The sequence below is a fragment of the Amblyomma americanum genome, chromosome 1 (assembly GCF_052857255.1).
Source record: "Amblyomma americanum isolate KBUSLIRL-KWMA chromosome 1, ASM5285725v1, whole genome shotgun sequence".
NCBI lineage: Eukaryota > Metazoa > Arthropoda > Arachnida > Ixodida > Ixodidae > Amblyomma > Amblyomma americanum.
Genome location: NC_135497.1, coordinates 433641698 through 433657377, shown reverse-complemented (window position 1 = coordinate 433657377; position 15680 = coordinate 433641698). Strand labels below are relative to the sequence as shown.

General features: G+C 45.7%; 1 long non-coding RNA gene across 6 annotated transcripts in view; it reads left to right on the top strand.

The window, feature by feature from the left end:
* Positions 1–15680, top strand: part of LOC144115892 (uncharacterized) — a 256236-nt gene that overhangs the window by 48947 nt on the left and 191609 nt on the right. For 2 of the 6 annotated variants that reach the window (XR_013311599.1, XR_013311593.1), the window contains 2 exons: positions 9483–9702; positions 14615–14970. The exons of 2 other annotated variants lie outside the window; for them this stretch is intronic. This is a non-coding gene — a long non-coding RNA (uncharacterized LOC144115892). Of the gene's footprint in view, positions 1–9482; positions 9703–10359; positions 10588–14614; positions 14971–15680 lie in introns of those variants that run through there. 2 more of the 6 variants (XR_013311597.1, XR_013311595.1) reach the window with 2 other exon arrangements.

Genomic DNA, 15680 nt, shown 5'->3' with positions numbered 1-15680 from the left:
ATTTTGACTCGTGAAAATCTCGATTATTAGCGGCCGCTTGTGGACATCCAAGGACTCTCTTTAGGCTAGTTTGGTGCAAAAGCTCCGTGGCTTACTCCTAGCGTAAGGCGGTAAGCACTAGCGCTTTCTGCTTTTGACGATGATCCCGGCAACTCGAGCGGACTTGGTAACCATGTTCAGCATCATCTCCAGTCTGAGTACGCCCACTGCAAAACAAACTCTTCTAGCGTATCTCTCTAGTTAAAGAGACACTGAAATGATTTCGAGGGGCATATTCTAGTGCAACAGATCTGCAGACGTGGTCTATGTGTGTAATCGAGTCAAGTTTGAAAGCTCTGTTTGGACTCAATAATATAGAAATAATTTAAAAAAAATAGCTGAAGCAGTAGCTCACAACCGATTAGGGCGACACACCTCACCGCGCGTCCCCTACCCCGGTGACGTCAGTGGGCAGACAGGACGAGTTTGAAGGCTGCCTCTTCTGCCCACTGACGTCACTGGGATCGGGGACGCGCGGTGAGGTGTGTCGCAATAATCGGTTCTGAGTTAATGCGAGCAGCGGTTTTTTAAAATTATTTCTAAATTATAGGGTCCCGCAGTGCTTTCAAACATAACTAGAATGCCCACAGAGACCACCTCTACAGATCCCTTGCACTAGAACATGCCCATTGAAATCATTTCAGGCTCCCTATAACTCTGTCCTGTGTCACCTGTGCGGCCACCTAATCCCCACAAACTTAATCATATCTGTCCACCTTACTTTCTGCCAACGCTTGCCTTCTTTTGGAATCCCCTCCGTTACCCTTAACGACCAGCGGCTTCTTGCTCTCTCATTACGTGCCCTTCCCCAGCCCATTTCTTTTATTTCGACTAAAATGTCATTGACCTATGTTTGTTCCCTGACTCACTCTGCTCTCTTTCTGTAGCGTAACGTTAAACCCATCATTTTCGTTTTTCAAAGCTCGCTGCGTTGTTCACAATTTAAGTTGAACCCTTTTCGTTAACGTCCACTTTTCCGCTTCATAGGTAAGTACTGGTAAGATGCGTCTCTTGTATACTTTTCTGTTCAGGGATATTACCAAACTGCCATTCATTATCTGAGAGAATGTGCCAAATGTGCACCACCCTATTTTTACTTTTCTAGTTATTTCACTCTCGTGATCCGGATCTGCGGTCACTACCTGCTCTAAGAGGACGTATTTCCTTACCAGTTGGAGCACCTCACTACCAATCATGGAGTGCTGTTTCCTTCCGAGCTTGTTGAGCATTCCATTGGTTTTCTGCATATTTATTTTAGACCCACCGTTCTGCCATGCCTGTCTAAATCATTAAGCAATTTTTGGAGTTCATCTTCTGAGTGACATAGAAAGGCAATGTCATCAGGGGGTGCGTATTTCCAAACCATACCTGGACAGACAAGAGCAGATGACACTTAGAAGTGCGACCACATGACATGATTTTGGCAAAAAAGCGTAACTACGCTTGGCTAGGCTTGGCAGACCTTGCCGAAACAACCCGCGCTGCAGAGCAGTGGTAGAGCTGCTAGCTAAATCCACTGTGTTCACTTGTTCCGTTCCTCTGATGTGTAAGTTTAACTTTTTTAATTGCAATTTTATTTTTTTAATTTCGGGTGAAGATTTGTAGACAAGCTTCTTAACGGGCATTTCAGAGTACCTGTTGGGTGAGAATCAGTATGTAGCTACTTCTGGGGCATAGTGGGCCACATACAGGGTGTCGCAGCATAAATTCGGCCAGGGGTTTAAAATATGCCCAGGCACTCTGAGACGACGCGACCAAATGCATGCTGTTGGCTATTGAATGTTGTAATTCACACTATTGTTGTATCGTACCTATTTGTATTGTAAGTCGAGATTAATTAACCAACTTCGCAAGCAGCGAAGATGGGCGAAAAAGTCCAATGAAGAAGTTGTAGAGCGGTCCGCGAAACGTCCAGCTGAACAATTTTTAACTTTCCATCTATTACGTATCGGTTTGTTTTCGCTGAAGGCAAAAGCCCGCGAAATACGAAAAAATACAACGTGACATGCCCGCTTGCGCCGCGCTGGCAGTGCTCTCAACCGTTCCTTGCAAGAAGGAACAGATCATTTAGACCGATGTGTTTCCGCTTATAAGGTGGCAGGGCAGCGAAGCGGCAGCTCTCTGTGCGATATAGGCGAGCGCTGTGCTTCTCTTGTGGCGCTTAATTGCAACAAGCATACAAAGTCCTTATCGCTTGCGCTCGCGTAAATTGCACAGTCAGAGCCTGAGCCCAAGCACTGTCACCTTTTTTAGCAGCACCACACCGGGCTAAATGATATGTTTGTTCCTACAGGGAACGTTTGAGAGCACTGCAATCGCGGCGCGCAAGCCGGCATTTCACGTCATATTTTTTTGTATTTCGCAGGAATCTGCACAGAGCGAAAAAAAGCCGATATGTAATAGATGGAAAGTTAGAAGCTGTTCATTTGAACGTTTCGCGGAGCATTCTACAACTTTCTCTTTAGACTTCTTTGGCTATCTTCATAGCTTGGGAAGTTGGTTAATTGCTCTCCACTGATTATGCTGTTACACACAATGCAAACATAGTGTGAGTTGCTCCACACAATAGCCAGAAACATGCATTTGGTCGCGTCTTCTTAGAAAGCCGCGGCTTACTTTTAAACCCCGGCTAAATTTAGCGTGGACACCTTGTATGCTACACGGTATATTGACCACAATTTGTGAATGCGTCATCCTGGTAATCGTCGACTGGCGTTGACTGCTTGGTTGGAAATTCTGGAATGCGAGCGTGATGCCTCTCTTCTAAGAGGCTCTAGAGGGCATATAGAGGCCGTGCATCTATATGCTCTCTCCAGGTAGGTACATTGAACTGAACCAACGTTCCCCCACGGACACACAATACCGCACTTTGGGCGAAGTCTTTCGACCAGTTTCATGAACTGCCAAGACGAGAGGGCATTGTGTTTGTGTGGACACCAAATGTAAAGAAAAAGGGTCCAAATTGGATGCAAAATACAGCAATCTAAGCCGGACAGGTACGGCGCAGTTGCAGAGCAAATTGGGGCTTAAGTAATTGTGACTAATCAGCAGCAGCTGCACCGCTAAATTTTCTCCTGAAAAATATACCGTTTGATGAGTTTGTGCATGACTCGATGATACAAGGCGCAAAAGTGGACAAGGCGAACAAAGAACGAACACGGACAAGGCGCTTACTGCAACTGTAGTTTATGGCATGAGCTCGCCTTTTATAGCAAGGTGCAAGGAAAAAAGCATAAAGGCACACGCATGACCTTGTGGCGATAGCCGTGTCGATATCAATTCACACGCTCGGCCAAGTACAAAAGTTCTTTTTCTGTCAAGGCTGCAGAAGGGGTGCTCACACACTTCAGCTCCTTTTTTTATTATGAATGCTTCACCTATTTCTCTGCTGCCCTTTTATTTGTGCTTACTAACGATACATGTATCGGAAAACTTGGGCGTAGAGTATTTGCACCCTCTGCAGTGCACAGCGAAGATGTCTTTTATGGCTACTTTTTGCGCGTGGCTGTGATCTTCAAGCAAGCGTTCATAACATCGTCCAATTTGTCCAATTTATATGCTCTTGGCCGCAAGACAAATGAGTACTGTACACAACCCCTACCTCACACGTTAAAAAAGATTCATGGTATTTTATGGGGCAGCACTTGGGTAGTGTCTCTTCACAATTTACCTACGCGCACAGTCTACCAAGCTTTACAGGTGCAGAGAACCGAACGTCCGCGCCAATCCTGCTTGCAACCTTCCTCATGTTGTGGCTAACACCATTCATGTACGGAAGGACGGCTGTATTCTTACTGTTGTTGAGCTCGTGCAACAAACTGCGGTTACAAGCGCCATGTCCGTGCTCGTTGTTCTTTCCTTCTGCCATTCTTGCGCCTTGCATCTTCGAGTTTGCCTCTCGCTGTTTACGTCATCACTCATCCCGTACCTGTAATATGATGACTACTGAAACAGAAGCACAATTTTGCCTGTGCACCAGGATTGCATCATCAGCTTGTGACCAAGAAGAAAAGTGTGTCGTCGTTTTCAGTTTCTGGCATATTACACCACCAGCCACGATCGCGCGGCCATAAACGTTTCGCGCCTGGAACAATGATAGTGTATGTATGAATGTCTGGGCGGCAACTTATCCTAGCATTTCATCCTACACAAAACGGCACTCATGGAATCAGGAAATTAAGATTTCTACCTCATCAGCGTAACTAGCAGTATCCTTCTTCGCGCCGATGTAACGGCTGAGCGTCGACGTTTTTCACTCGGGGAAAATCAAACAGAAAATATTAATTTTGAAGGGGTATTTTTCTATTTGGGAATATCTTGGAACCAAAGGTATACCATTGGCAAACCACCTAACCTATAGACACTAAAGGTTTGACGAGCAATTTATATAAAGCTGACAGTAGCACCCGCTTTGAAATGCATTTATAGCTGAAAGCACCTCAATATTTCGGTTTCTGTCGTTTAACTGTCAAGTGCTTGGGCGTGTGGAAGCCACGAATGTTGGGAAGATGGCAGTAGGCCTTAGCACGTGCACACACACACACACACACGCGCACACACGTACACACGCACGCCCATTTATAACAGCGCATTGGGATCGGTATTGAAGGTAACACTAAATTAACTTATGGGCTATACCGCGAATACCATATTGCTCCAACTTTTGCAGAAGTATACTGTGGTTAATATAATCGAAAGCTTTTCTAAAATCAAGGAAGATACCAAGGATCATGTTTTTGTTTTCAAAATTTTCAAGGATGAGTTCTTTCTGAGCAAGGAGCGCTATTTCAGTGCATCGATTTTTTCTAAAACAATACTGTGCGGTAGCGAAGATGTCGTAGCGATCAGTAAAAGAAGTGACTCGTTTAAGAATGACTTTTTCGAGTCCCTTAGAAAAAACGGGGAGTATTGAAATCGGACGGTAATTAGACAGGTTGTTCTTGTCACTTTTTTCATATACTACCGTGACTTTTGCACATTGCATGCCCCGAGGAAACACCCCCGAAGAAAGACAAATGTTAAATATATGCGCCAAGATATGTGCAATTAGGTCAATAATATATTTTACAGGCTTTTCTTGAAGACCAATTATGTCAGTGGACGTACTGTTTTTCAAACTAGCAAATGTGGTTAATTTTTCAGATTGCGAGACTGGCTCAAGAAACGCAGTTTCTTGGAAGGAATCTGTAATGAAAGACAACTAGTTTCCACTGGGCGAAAATGAGGTTAGAGAAAGAGAATGGTCATTTAATGTATTAGCTAAGTTCTCCCCAGAAATGTCTACGTCATTATTATTTAGTTTTGTAAGCATCTCTGGAGATTTGTCAAATATTTGGTTTAACCTGCGCCAGACGTCACCAGATTGCTGATTCGAGGAAGTTAGAAAATTATTGTGATAGCGATTTCTAGCAGCACGAAGTTCTCTGGTGATATTTTTTCTATGGGTCTTAAAAGCTTTGAGAGCCTCAGGACATATGTTGCTGATAAACTTCTGAAAGAACCGGTCACGCTTTTTTTATCAGGTTAAGCAGTTCAGACGTTACCCATGGCTTACGGATTTTCTTTGACCTAGCACATGTTTTCAGAGGAAAGCAGGTTTTATACAATGATAAAAAATTCTTCACACACGTATCATCGCCTATATCAGCGTTATGTTCACAGAGCACAACATTCCAGCTGACTTCCGCAATGCAATCACAGAATCTCGATAAATTGCGCGGATTAATTTGAGAGCGAGTCAAAGGCGGCTCAGATTTCGCAATAGCTCGGAACCCATTTTGCACTGAAATGAAAATCGGAAGGTGATCGCTTAAACAGTAATTGATAACACCAGATTTGGTACGACTGGTTTCAAAGTTTGTTATAGAAAGATCAAGGAGTGTTTGTGAACCTTCACTAAGTCTTGTAGGTGACGTTATCACATTTTGACAAGAGTGAATGTTCAAAAGAGATTCAAACACATTTTTTACAATTTTCGGCAAGAAAATAATATTGTAATCGCCACTTAATTTTATGTGGCATTTTTGAGCATTGACAAACTCTAAGAGTGAATCTGTGAAGATGGAAACGAAGATACATCACCGGGCGGCGGTCGATAACATGTAGATAATATGAATTTCGGCAATTTTATTGCTTTAAGGTGGGCTTTAACGACGGTTTTAAGGTTGTGCTGGCCACACAAAGGTATTGCCCCGTGGGCTTGGAGCTCCTGGACGTGCTTCTTTCCTTCGTCGCTCCTGCTTCAGTTATTTAACATAAGCAGTGCGCATGGCTTCTCTGGCCGATTTTGTTGCTTGAGCATCCCCGGCATCAGCCGCTGTCATTTGCTGGACAACAGGCTCGGCTTCCTTTACAACTTTCGTGATTTAGGTGTCTAACGCGCCAACATACTGGTGACCATGATTTGCAGATGCTACCGGTTAAGTGCGAAACGTTTTCATTTCTTGCCGTTGGAGATCAGAGGTTGCAAGGCAAGGCTAGTGCTCACGATCATTGAATAATAACGGAACCACCATCGCAGTACCAGAGCGCCACCTATGATACAGACTTGTAATGAATGCGGTTAAGCATCGGTGCGCGCCTTGTCAGTGTACCTGTATCAACGTGTTTCCTTGTCGTAATGTTTGCCCGTTTAAAAAAAAAAACGAAATAACCAGATCGTTGAGGTAATATTACTATGCAAAGCTGTGTCCAACCGCGATTTGAGGGGTTCAGTCTGTGTAAAAAAACACGAAGTATTCAAGGAGAAAATGCCAAATTGAATTGCTGATATCAGATTCGTAGCCATTTCTATGCGATTTATTTGGTTCTTCTTCAAAGATCATTACACGCGCACTGCGGAAGGAAACGGCCTTCAGCAGTGCACAATCACGAGGAATGTGACAGGGAACAAACTTTCCGCACAAAACTGCGCATTTTCTGATTATTCTCTGCTAAATGTTAGAAAGACCTGCGCATATTATGCGTCAAGAAAAGAGCAAGAACTATACTTTCCCGCATATTATGGAGTAATCAATAAATTATGCCCCAGCTTTGTTCCCCCTCACCCTGCTCAAGAATGCACGCCGTTCGCATCCTCTTTCTCACATTTCATTGGGGATGAATTGGAGGAAACAGTTCAGATGGGCTATTCACGGGCTCAGCTGTTAAAGAGCGCAAAGCGGCCAAACGGCAGCAAATGTCTTCGACATTCACGCCCATCTTTTGCCGCGTGAATGGTTTGAGATTTTTATTTTCAATTCACTAGTGCGTGCAGTAATTTCGAATACCTTGTCGGTGCTCATTGGCAAGGCAAAGCGGGAATCTCCGAGGGAATCTGAAGAGGCATTTACACTACGCCGCGAATATTCTAATGTTTGCTTGTTATGTTGCTGGTCAGGCGAGAAGCAACCACACTTATGAATTTACCTGCGTTCACATGTTTTTGCGTTTTTCGAGATTGCCGCAAGTTGTCGTAGGAGGTTTCCCGCAAATAGGAGGCACCGCCTGGAAGATTGGCAATAGTTTCGGTTTTCGGGCACAAGTAGTCAGTCGCCATGCCGACCCATTTATTGCCCTTCGTCGAAATGGGGAAGGGCACAAGTAGATCAAGGCGGAAGTGCTAAAAAGGTAGTTCTGTTGGTTGAGTTAGCTGTAGAAATCATTTTTCGGTCTCGAGTGCGCCCTACTGTGGATGGGTTAAGATATTGACCGTTGCTCTCGGCCGTGCTCAATTTAAAGGTGGCGAAGAAATTTCGAGATAAGGCGCATATATCACGTACAACACATCTCGCACAACGTAGAAACAGTTGAAAGCGGCTTTAGTCGTTATACATGATTACATATTTTTTCGTGCATGACAAGCAATGTGAAAAAGCCGCGTGCCGCCCGCGTTAAACAAATTATATCAAAAACACTACATTTATGCTCGCAGCTCTGGCGATGTGTTAGCCATAACGAGCAATTGTGGAAAATTTTGTTTTGAAAGGAAAAGAATTTATGAAAGCAATTTTTTCATATAATGCAAGATTTGAATATAACAATCAACATATCTGCAGATCACCCGACGGCAGTCTTGAATTCCTTTTCTATTAACGTTTTTGGTATCATCAAAAGCGTTGCCCATAGGTATTTATCGCAGTCTTAACTGTTCAACGCAACCGATGAAAGCACTTTAAAAGAAATATTTTGCTTTATATTTGAAGAATGGACCATTACCGTCTATATTATTGTGAAAGTATCTTACAATTTTCTTATTTCAAAATTTGTGTCAAAAATTTGTGGACATGCTTCTCGCTACAAATAGAAGAGTGTCGTTTTGCAATAGTACAGATACTTTCGTGTCGTTTGAATCTCTGGTGCGCACAGCCTTTCTGTTAGTTGATCATGGCTAACGTGGCGTTTCTTCCTTCGTGTTCTCATCGGATGGGAGCAGCGCATAGGCCGTGAGTGGCTGCTGGCGTAGAAGTGTTTCTGTGGTAGTTTGCGGTGGTACCCGGCTTTGGCTGTGCTTTTTTCTGACTGCAACTGCTCAAACCGACTGTCAAGTGCTATAGGAGGGCAGTTAACGGCGTATGCTTTTCATATTGCGAATTTCGCTTTACGTGTACAGTATGCTCGTAAGGGGAAGATAATTTTGAAACTGGAGTTGCTCGACACGATCTCCTAAGCTTCCTTGCTCCTCCATGATATCAGGCGGGGGGGGGGGGGGGGAGGTGATCCACGTTTCGATGTCGAGTTCAAGGCAAAAAGCCGGCTCAGAGGGTGATCGTGCAATGAATGCGTTTCACGGACATCAAAACTAACGCTCAAGGCGTCTTCACATGTCAAACCTATGTTCTGTTGAACTCTACCGCATACCTATATCTGCAGGTGCACTAAAAAAGTTGTTAATAACAGATATGTCTATTGCAGGCGATTTGAAATTTTCTTTCATTTGATGTATAATCAGGAGTCTGTGGCACATCAGTTGATAATGACGAGAAAAGAAGAGGTCTCTAGAGATATATATGCGAAATAAGCTATGTGTCAATGAGATCAACAAATGCATAAAAAGAGATAATTCTATTGATACAGTGCATTCCGCATTTTCGCTTAGCGCTGACCTGAAGCACGCGCCGTCTCGAAGGAGAGGAAGCGGAGGTGTCAGCGATCTTGAGTTGTGGTGCAGACGTTGCTCACCACTTCGAGCCTCTGCGCCCTCGAGGCCTCTTCGATCGCTGGTCGCTGTTCTGTTGACGTGGCTCAGCAACCCAGGCTGTGGGGCAGTGGCTAAGTACCTGGCGGTGTTGCTCTAGCTTGCTAAATTTTTCCTTTCTGTCTGTGCCTGTTATCTCCTGTTCTGGGGTGATTATTGGGTGCGGGACGAGAGCTTAATGTATACTTCTTCTCCTGGCCAGGGGGTTTTCCCCTTGGTCGGCATCTCTTCCTAAAGACCAGCTCCCAAATGACTTCTTTTTTCGCAGCGGTGTTTCAAGCATTCCAGTCGCATTAGTGCCTTCCGATGGAGGCGCTATCCGACTGAACAACCCGGAGGGCGTGCAGGCGGCTCTTAGGACCACATCGCAGCATTTCATGCACGTTACCGACGTCCGGCAGTTCGGCAGGGGTGGTATTTTGTGTAGGTCGCCGGATAAAGCCTGTATTGAAGACCTGCTGAAGTGTACGTCATTCGCCAACCACCCGGTGAGCGCATTCATTCCGCCTCATCTAGCATGTTCCAAGGGCTTGGTTCGAGGGGTCGACTCTCGATTGAGCCCTGCGGCAACGCTTGAGAACCTCTCGCCTGCGGGAGTGATTGCTGTCCATCGATGCAGCAGGATGGTTGACGGGGGAAAAATTCCTACGGAGTCCGTCATTGCCACATTTGCAGGAATATTTTGACCGTCAGAGATTAAGGTGTGGCCATTGGTTTTTCGAGTAGATGCCTTTAAGTCTCATCCCCTTCACTGTCAAAACTGCTGGCGATTTGGCCAGAGCGGCAAAACCTGCAAATCGGCCTTACGCTGCTGTGCCTGTGGGGAACGTCATTGCAGAGAGGAATGTCCTTAACAGCAAGAGAAATGTTGTTTGTGTAGCGGTGCTCACCCTGCTGATTCGCCTGACTGTCCTGCACGAGCACAAGAAGTTCAGGTGCTCGAGCTTATAGACAAGCGCAGATGCACGCGGAGAGAGGCTTTTGCCGCAGTCAAGGAGATAGCCTCAGGCTACTCTAGTGTGGCCGCCCAATGCCCACCCATAATGAATTCTTGTTGGTCCCAGGCTATTACAGCGGCAGTTGAGAAAGCTGTGGAAAATGCAATGAATCGCATTATGAAAACTGTGTCCACGTGCATTTCGCAGGTCATAGCTGCACAGATGACCATTCTTCTGCAGGCGTCCACCGCTCCGCTCTTGTCGTCTTTGGCTTCAGAAGCTACCCCTCCGTCTGTAGTAATCGATTCCGCTCCACAGGGCCAAAAAAAAATGTGAGCAACAAAATACCTCTCCTTCGCTTAGCGTTATGGACGCATCCTCTATGGATTGTATGGACATGGAGACTGATCTCCGCGCCCAGAAACGAAGTGGGTCTCCTCTGAATATTGCAGGTTCATCTTGCCCCCAGTCAAAGACAAAGAAAAGTAACGCAAGTCAAAACGCTAAGACCAGGATTCTAGAAAAGGCAGTCGCGGCTGCGGCACTTCCGTCAAGATAGGGTTCTTAAGTGTACTCCAGTGGAATTGTCGATCTATATTCTCCGCTTCAACAGATTTAAATTGCCTATGCAATCAGCTTCTACCAGATTTAGTTGTTTTACAGGAAACATGGCTAACTTCAAATTTCAATTATCATCTCAAGGATTACCATCCGTTCCTGCTTGACCGGTTATCACGAGGGGGAGGGTTGTTAGTGCTCATATCTACAAAGTTTTGCCACAGGGCATACATTTCTTTTCAATATGCGGACAATGAATGTGAAATCCTTGCGGTTGACCTCAGTGTCCCAGGTCAACAGCCCTTTATGGAAGCTAATGCATATTTCCCGTTTGGTGTGCGTGACACTCGGCCCCTTGACTCACAAATGTCTCGTAGCCGATCTCAGGTTCTATTACTTGGCGACTTCAATTCGCACCATGTAACTTGGGGGTTTAAAACAGACAGCTTTGGTTCTAGACTATTTGATTGGGCTTCTGGCAACAACTTGATCTGCAACAATTCCGGATTGCCTACGTTTGTTCGCAGTCAATGCCGCTCTGCCTTGGATTTAACTTTTTCCTCCCCAGGAGTCTCTGTTATGTCTTGGGCGCCTGTTGACTGTGCAACAAACAGTGATCATCTACCGATTAGTTTCAAGATGGCGTGTAAATTAACTCTTCCTGAGCGACTTCAGCGCACGTTCATAAATTACAATTGCTTTAAACACACGCTAAAATCAGCCCTCCAAATCACTTCAGACGCTCGCGCTCAGAGAAGTGCCGAAAGCAAGGCTGCACATCTATGCTCAGTACTGGACCATGCAAGGCAAAAGTCTGAATTTTTGCTTAAGAGAACAAAGAGTGCAATCGCGAACAATTGGTGGAATGCTGAGTGCACGCGTGCATATAGACGACGGAAAGCAGCTTGGAGGAAACTTCTCATCTATCAATGCCCAAAAAATTGGCTGGATTATAAGTATGTTGCAGCAACATTTAAGCGCACTGTCGCCCATGCAAAGGAGGAGTATAATACAAATCATTATGATTTCCTTTCCCAATCAGGAAACAAACGAGCTTTGTTTAATTTCATGAGGCGCAACAAGGTGATTCCTCCGGATGCCAACATTGAATCCCTTGTTCAGTCTTGTGCTGACATCGCAAAGGCCTTAGAGGATATTGCGTGTGGCCTAGAGCTTCGCTTTACATCTGCTTTACCTTCTCCTACTATATTCACATGCACCTCAAGTGATTTCACTGAGGTCTCTATGCCTGAGCTGTCGCAAATTGTTCTGCGCTTATCCCCAGCGGCTCCTGGCCCCGATAAGGTCAATTCATCTATGATCAAAACATTGTTCAATGAATCTCCTGCAGACCTGTTGGCTCTAATTAACCATTCTATTAAAGGTCCTTGGATACCGCATGAGTGGCGTCTTGATTAAATAGTTCCACTGCTAAAAAAGGAAGAGGATGGCTTAAGTTTAGACAATATACGCCCTATTTCGTTAACATCGAACCTTGTGAAATTGGTGGAAAGGGTCCTTCTCAGCCGTGTCATGTCATTCATTTCAGAAAATGCTGTATTGAATCTATGCCAAATTGGTTTCAGGGCGGGTTGTTCAATTTGGTGTGCTCATACTGACCTTGAGAGTCGTATTAAATTAGCTCGCAATAGAAAAAAGTTTGCTGCGCTTGTCACCTTGGATGTCAGTAAAGCATACGACAGCGTGGAGCACTCGACTCTATTACTAAGATTACAGGAACTCAACTTCCCAAGCTATTTTGTAGCCTGTATTTGTGTTTTTTTGGAAAATAGAGAATTTTACTGCTGCCAAAATGGTGTTTCCTCAAGATTTCCACAGACAAGAGGTGTTCCGAAAGGATCAGTTCTCTCACCTGTTCTTTTTAACATTTTTCTAAGCTCAATTTCATGCATTCAAAATGTGAAAACTTATGTGTACGCCGACGATATTGCATTTTTTGCATCAGCAGGTGACATTCACACTCTTTATCAAACCCTGCAAAATTCCCTCAATGTTCTTGACAACTGGCTAGGAAGAATTCATCTATCCCTTAATGTGAAGAAATTCTCATTGTTAGTATTTCCAGTTTCTGTTCCAGTAAATATCTGCCTGGTCTATAGAAATAACATAATACCTCAAGTTCAGACGGTGAAGTATCTCGGTGTAATATACGACTCTACTCTCCCCTGGCGGCCACACATTGAGAGAGTTTCTGCAAAAGGAGTTCGGGCCATTAGCATCCTGCGCAGGCTTTGTAGTGCTAGGTCAGGCATGAGAAGGCATACGCTTCTGATGATTTATAAAATGTACGTCCGCCCAATTTTGGAGTTCGGGTGTGTTTTATTCTCAGGAGCTCCTGCCTATAAACTTCGCCCTCTTGTGTTTTTGGAGCGTGAGGCGTTGCGCCTTTGTCTGGGGCTTCCATAATATGTCGCCAATGCTGTTCTGCACCTTGAGGCGCGAATGCCTTCGTTATCAGCTAGGTTTCGCCTTTTAACACTTCAAACATTTTTAAAATTGTGCGACTCACCTCTTCACGCTTCCAGTATAATCTTTCTTAGTCAACCTTCCACCTTTTTTAGTGCCGCATGGTCTCGATTTCATACCCCGCAGATATGTTACGTGCAGTCCCTCCTCGATTGCATAAATATTCATTTCACAGATGTCCGCCAAATATATAACAACTCCTCATCTGTCCAGATTGAATTCGATTACATTTTCCCATCGAATGCAAAGCTGCAGCCCTTCCCGCTTCTTCAGGGTCTATTGCAGGACCACCTAAGGTCCTTTCCCTCTCATGTTCTTATTGCTACCGATGCCTCGCAGGATCGCGAAAAGGCAGGTGTGGGAATTTTTTCGCCTTCACTGGATTGGTCTTTTCGTGTCCGTCTTCCTGACTTCACTCCAATTTTTCTGGCTGAATTATTAGCAGTAATCTTAGCCTTACAAAAATTAGAATCTACCGTTTCCCAGGTCGTGGTTATGACAGACTCTCTGTCCATTTGCTCTTCCTTATCCTCACCCACTGACTCTCGGCCATTACGCCTCTTTCAGTTCTTGATTCCTCTCCATCTAAATTCGGTAAGGTTGCTTTGGGTACCCGGTCACATGGGCTTTCACTTAAATGAGGTTGCAGATTCCTTAGCAAGAGCCTCTCTCAGCGGCCCAATTGTTGCTGTCCTGCCATCGTGTGCATATACAGCTGCGGTGAGGTTTCGCAGCTACTCAATATTTCAGGACTTTGCTGCCTCAGCTCTTACATCATCTCCCGAATATCAGCATCTTCTGCATCCTTGGAGTAGCAAAGACTGGCGCTCACGCAGACTAGAGGTCTCTTTCACGCGCTTGCGTTGCCGGGTTCCCCTTCTAAATTTCTACCTTCACAGATCTGGCCTGGCAGTTTCCCCACTGTGCCCTTTTTGTGTCGAACTTGAGACAATAGATCACTTCCTGCTGTTCTGCCGCCGCTTTTCTCATTTGAGGAAGCGTCTTTTGCAAAATCTATTTCATCAACTGGGCTTGCCTTTGTCTTCCGCGGTGATTCTTTCCATTGGCGCTTCTTTGATTGGACGAAGCGACAGGAGGGTGCGCTCTGCTGTGCAAAATTTTCTTCAAGAAACGCAGCGACTCCCATTCTAATTTCTTTCTCCCGCCCACAGTCAGTACGACATTGCAACATTACAGGCATTGTGTACTATTATGCACATTAAGCAATTGTCCCGTCTTTGATCTCCAAGTTAACTGGACCCCTTTCCTTCCCTCTTCCAATCTCTCAGACTACATACTATTACCACTCCTTTTCCCGTCAAAACTTTCCTGTATCCAGTAATTAACCGCGTGTGTCTTGGCCACTCCCCCGTAGTGGGTATGTGCCAGCAACGTCTGAGGCCTTCCTTCCTTCCAGACGTTCGTCGGATCCTGCGTTCCTGTGTTCAGTGATCACCGCATTCACGCGTGACATTTTGGTGGAGTTTTGCTGGGTAGTGCACCCCATGCTCAAGACCCGTCCAAGAAGCCGGGACTCCAGCCCGCTTGACACCTTGAAAGTCGAAGTTGCGCCCACCCATCAAAGTAGCCGGCGGCTGCAAGGACAGCAACCAGAGTTCGGGCCTCTGCAGTGTCGTCCGACCGCCAGGAAACTGACCTCAGCGCGACCATCAGTGTCCACAAACAATCCCGTCAGCATGCCGGATGCCATCCCTTTGCCGTCTGTCGTGCTGCAGCAGCCACGCGAACCACCCACCTTTCAATGTTTCCCAGGTGAGGACCCGGAGGACTGGCTCGAGAAGTTCGAGCGCATAGCCCAATACAAAAGGTGGGCTGACGATTCGAAGCTGCAGCACGTGTTTTTTTCACTGGAGGGTGCAGCTCGTATTTGGTTTGAGAACCGAGAAGCCACAATAACAACATGGGGCTCCTTCAAGACTCACGTTTTGCATGCTTTTGCCACCGTCTTCAGGAAAGAACGTTCCGAGCTGCTCCTCCAGACAAGCGTCCAACTACCAAACGAGACCGTCCTCGTTTACTTCGAGGACATGGCGAAGCTCTTCCGCCGGGCTGATCCCAAGATGTCCGAAGAAAAGAAGCTGCGTTTTCTTATGAGGGGCATCAAGGAGCAGATCTTCGCTGGGTTAGCTCGAAGCCCGCACAAAATGGTCGCCGAATTTTTTCCGAAGCCGCTACGATGGAAACGATGCTCGACATGAGATCCAGACAGTACGAGCGTCCGCCGTCGCTGATGTCTACCAGCGGTGTCGATGCTTCTAACCACGACATCCTTCGGGAAACCATCCGGACCGTCGTACGCGAAGAGCTTCAAAAGCTCTTTCCAGCCCCGGAGTCGCCGCAAGTTTCTTCCATTTCGGACATTATTCGTGAAGAGGTCCAACCGGCGCTGACGCCGCCAGCCCCTCTTCACCCAAACACAACACCCCAGATGATGACATACTGCGCAGCCGTTCGCCGTCCAC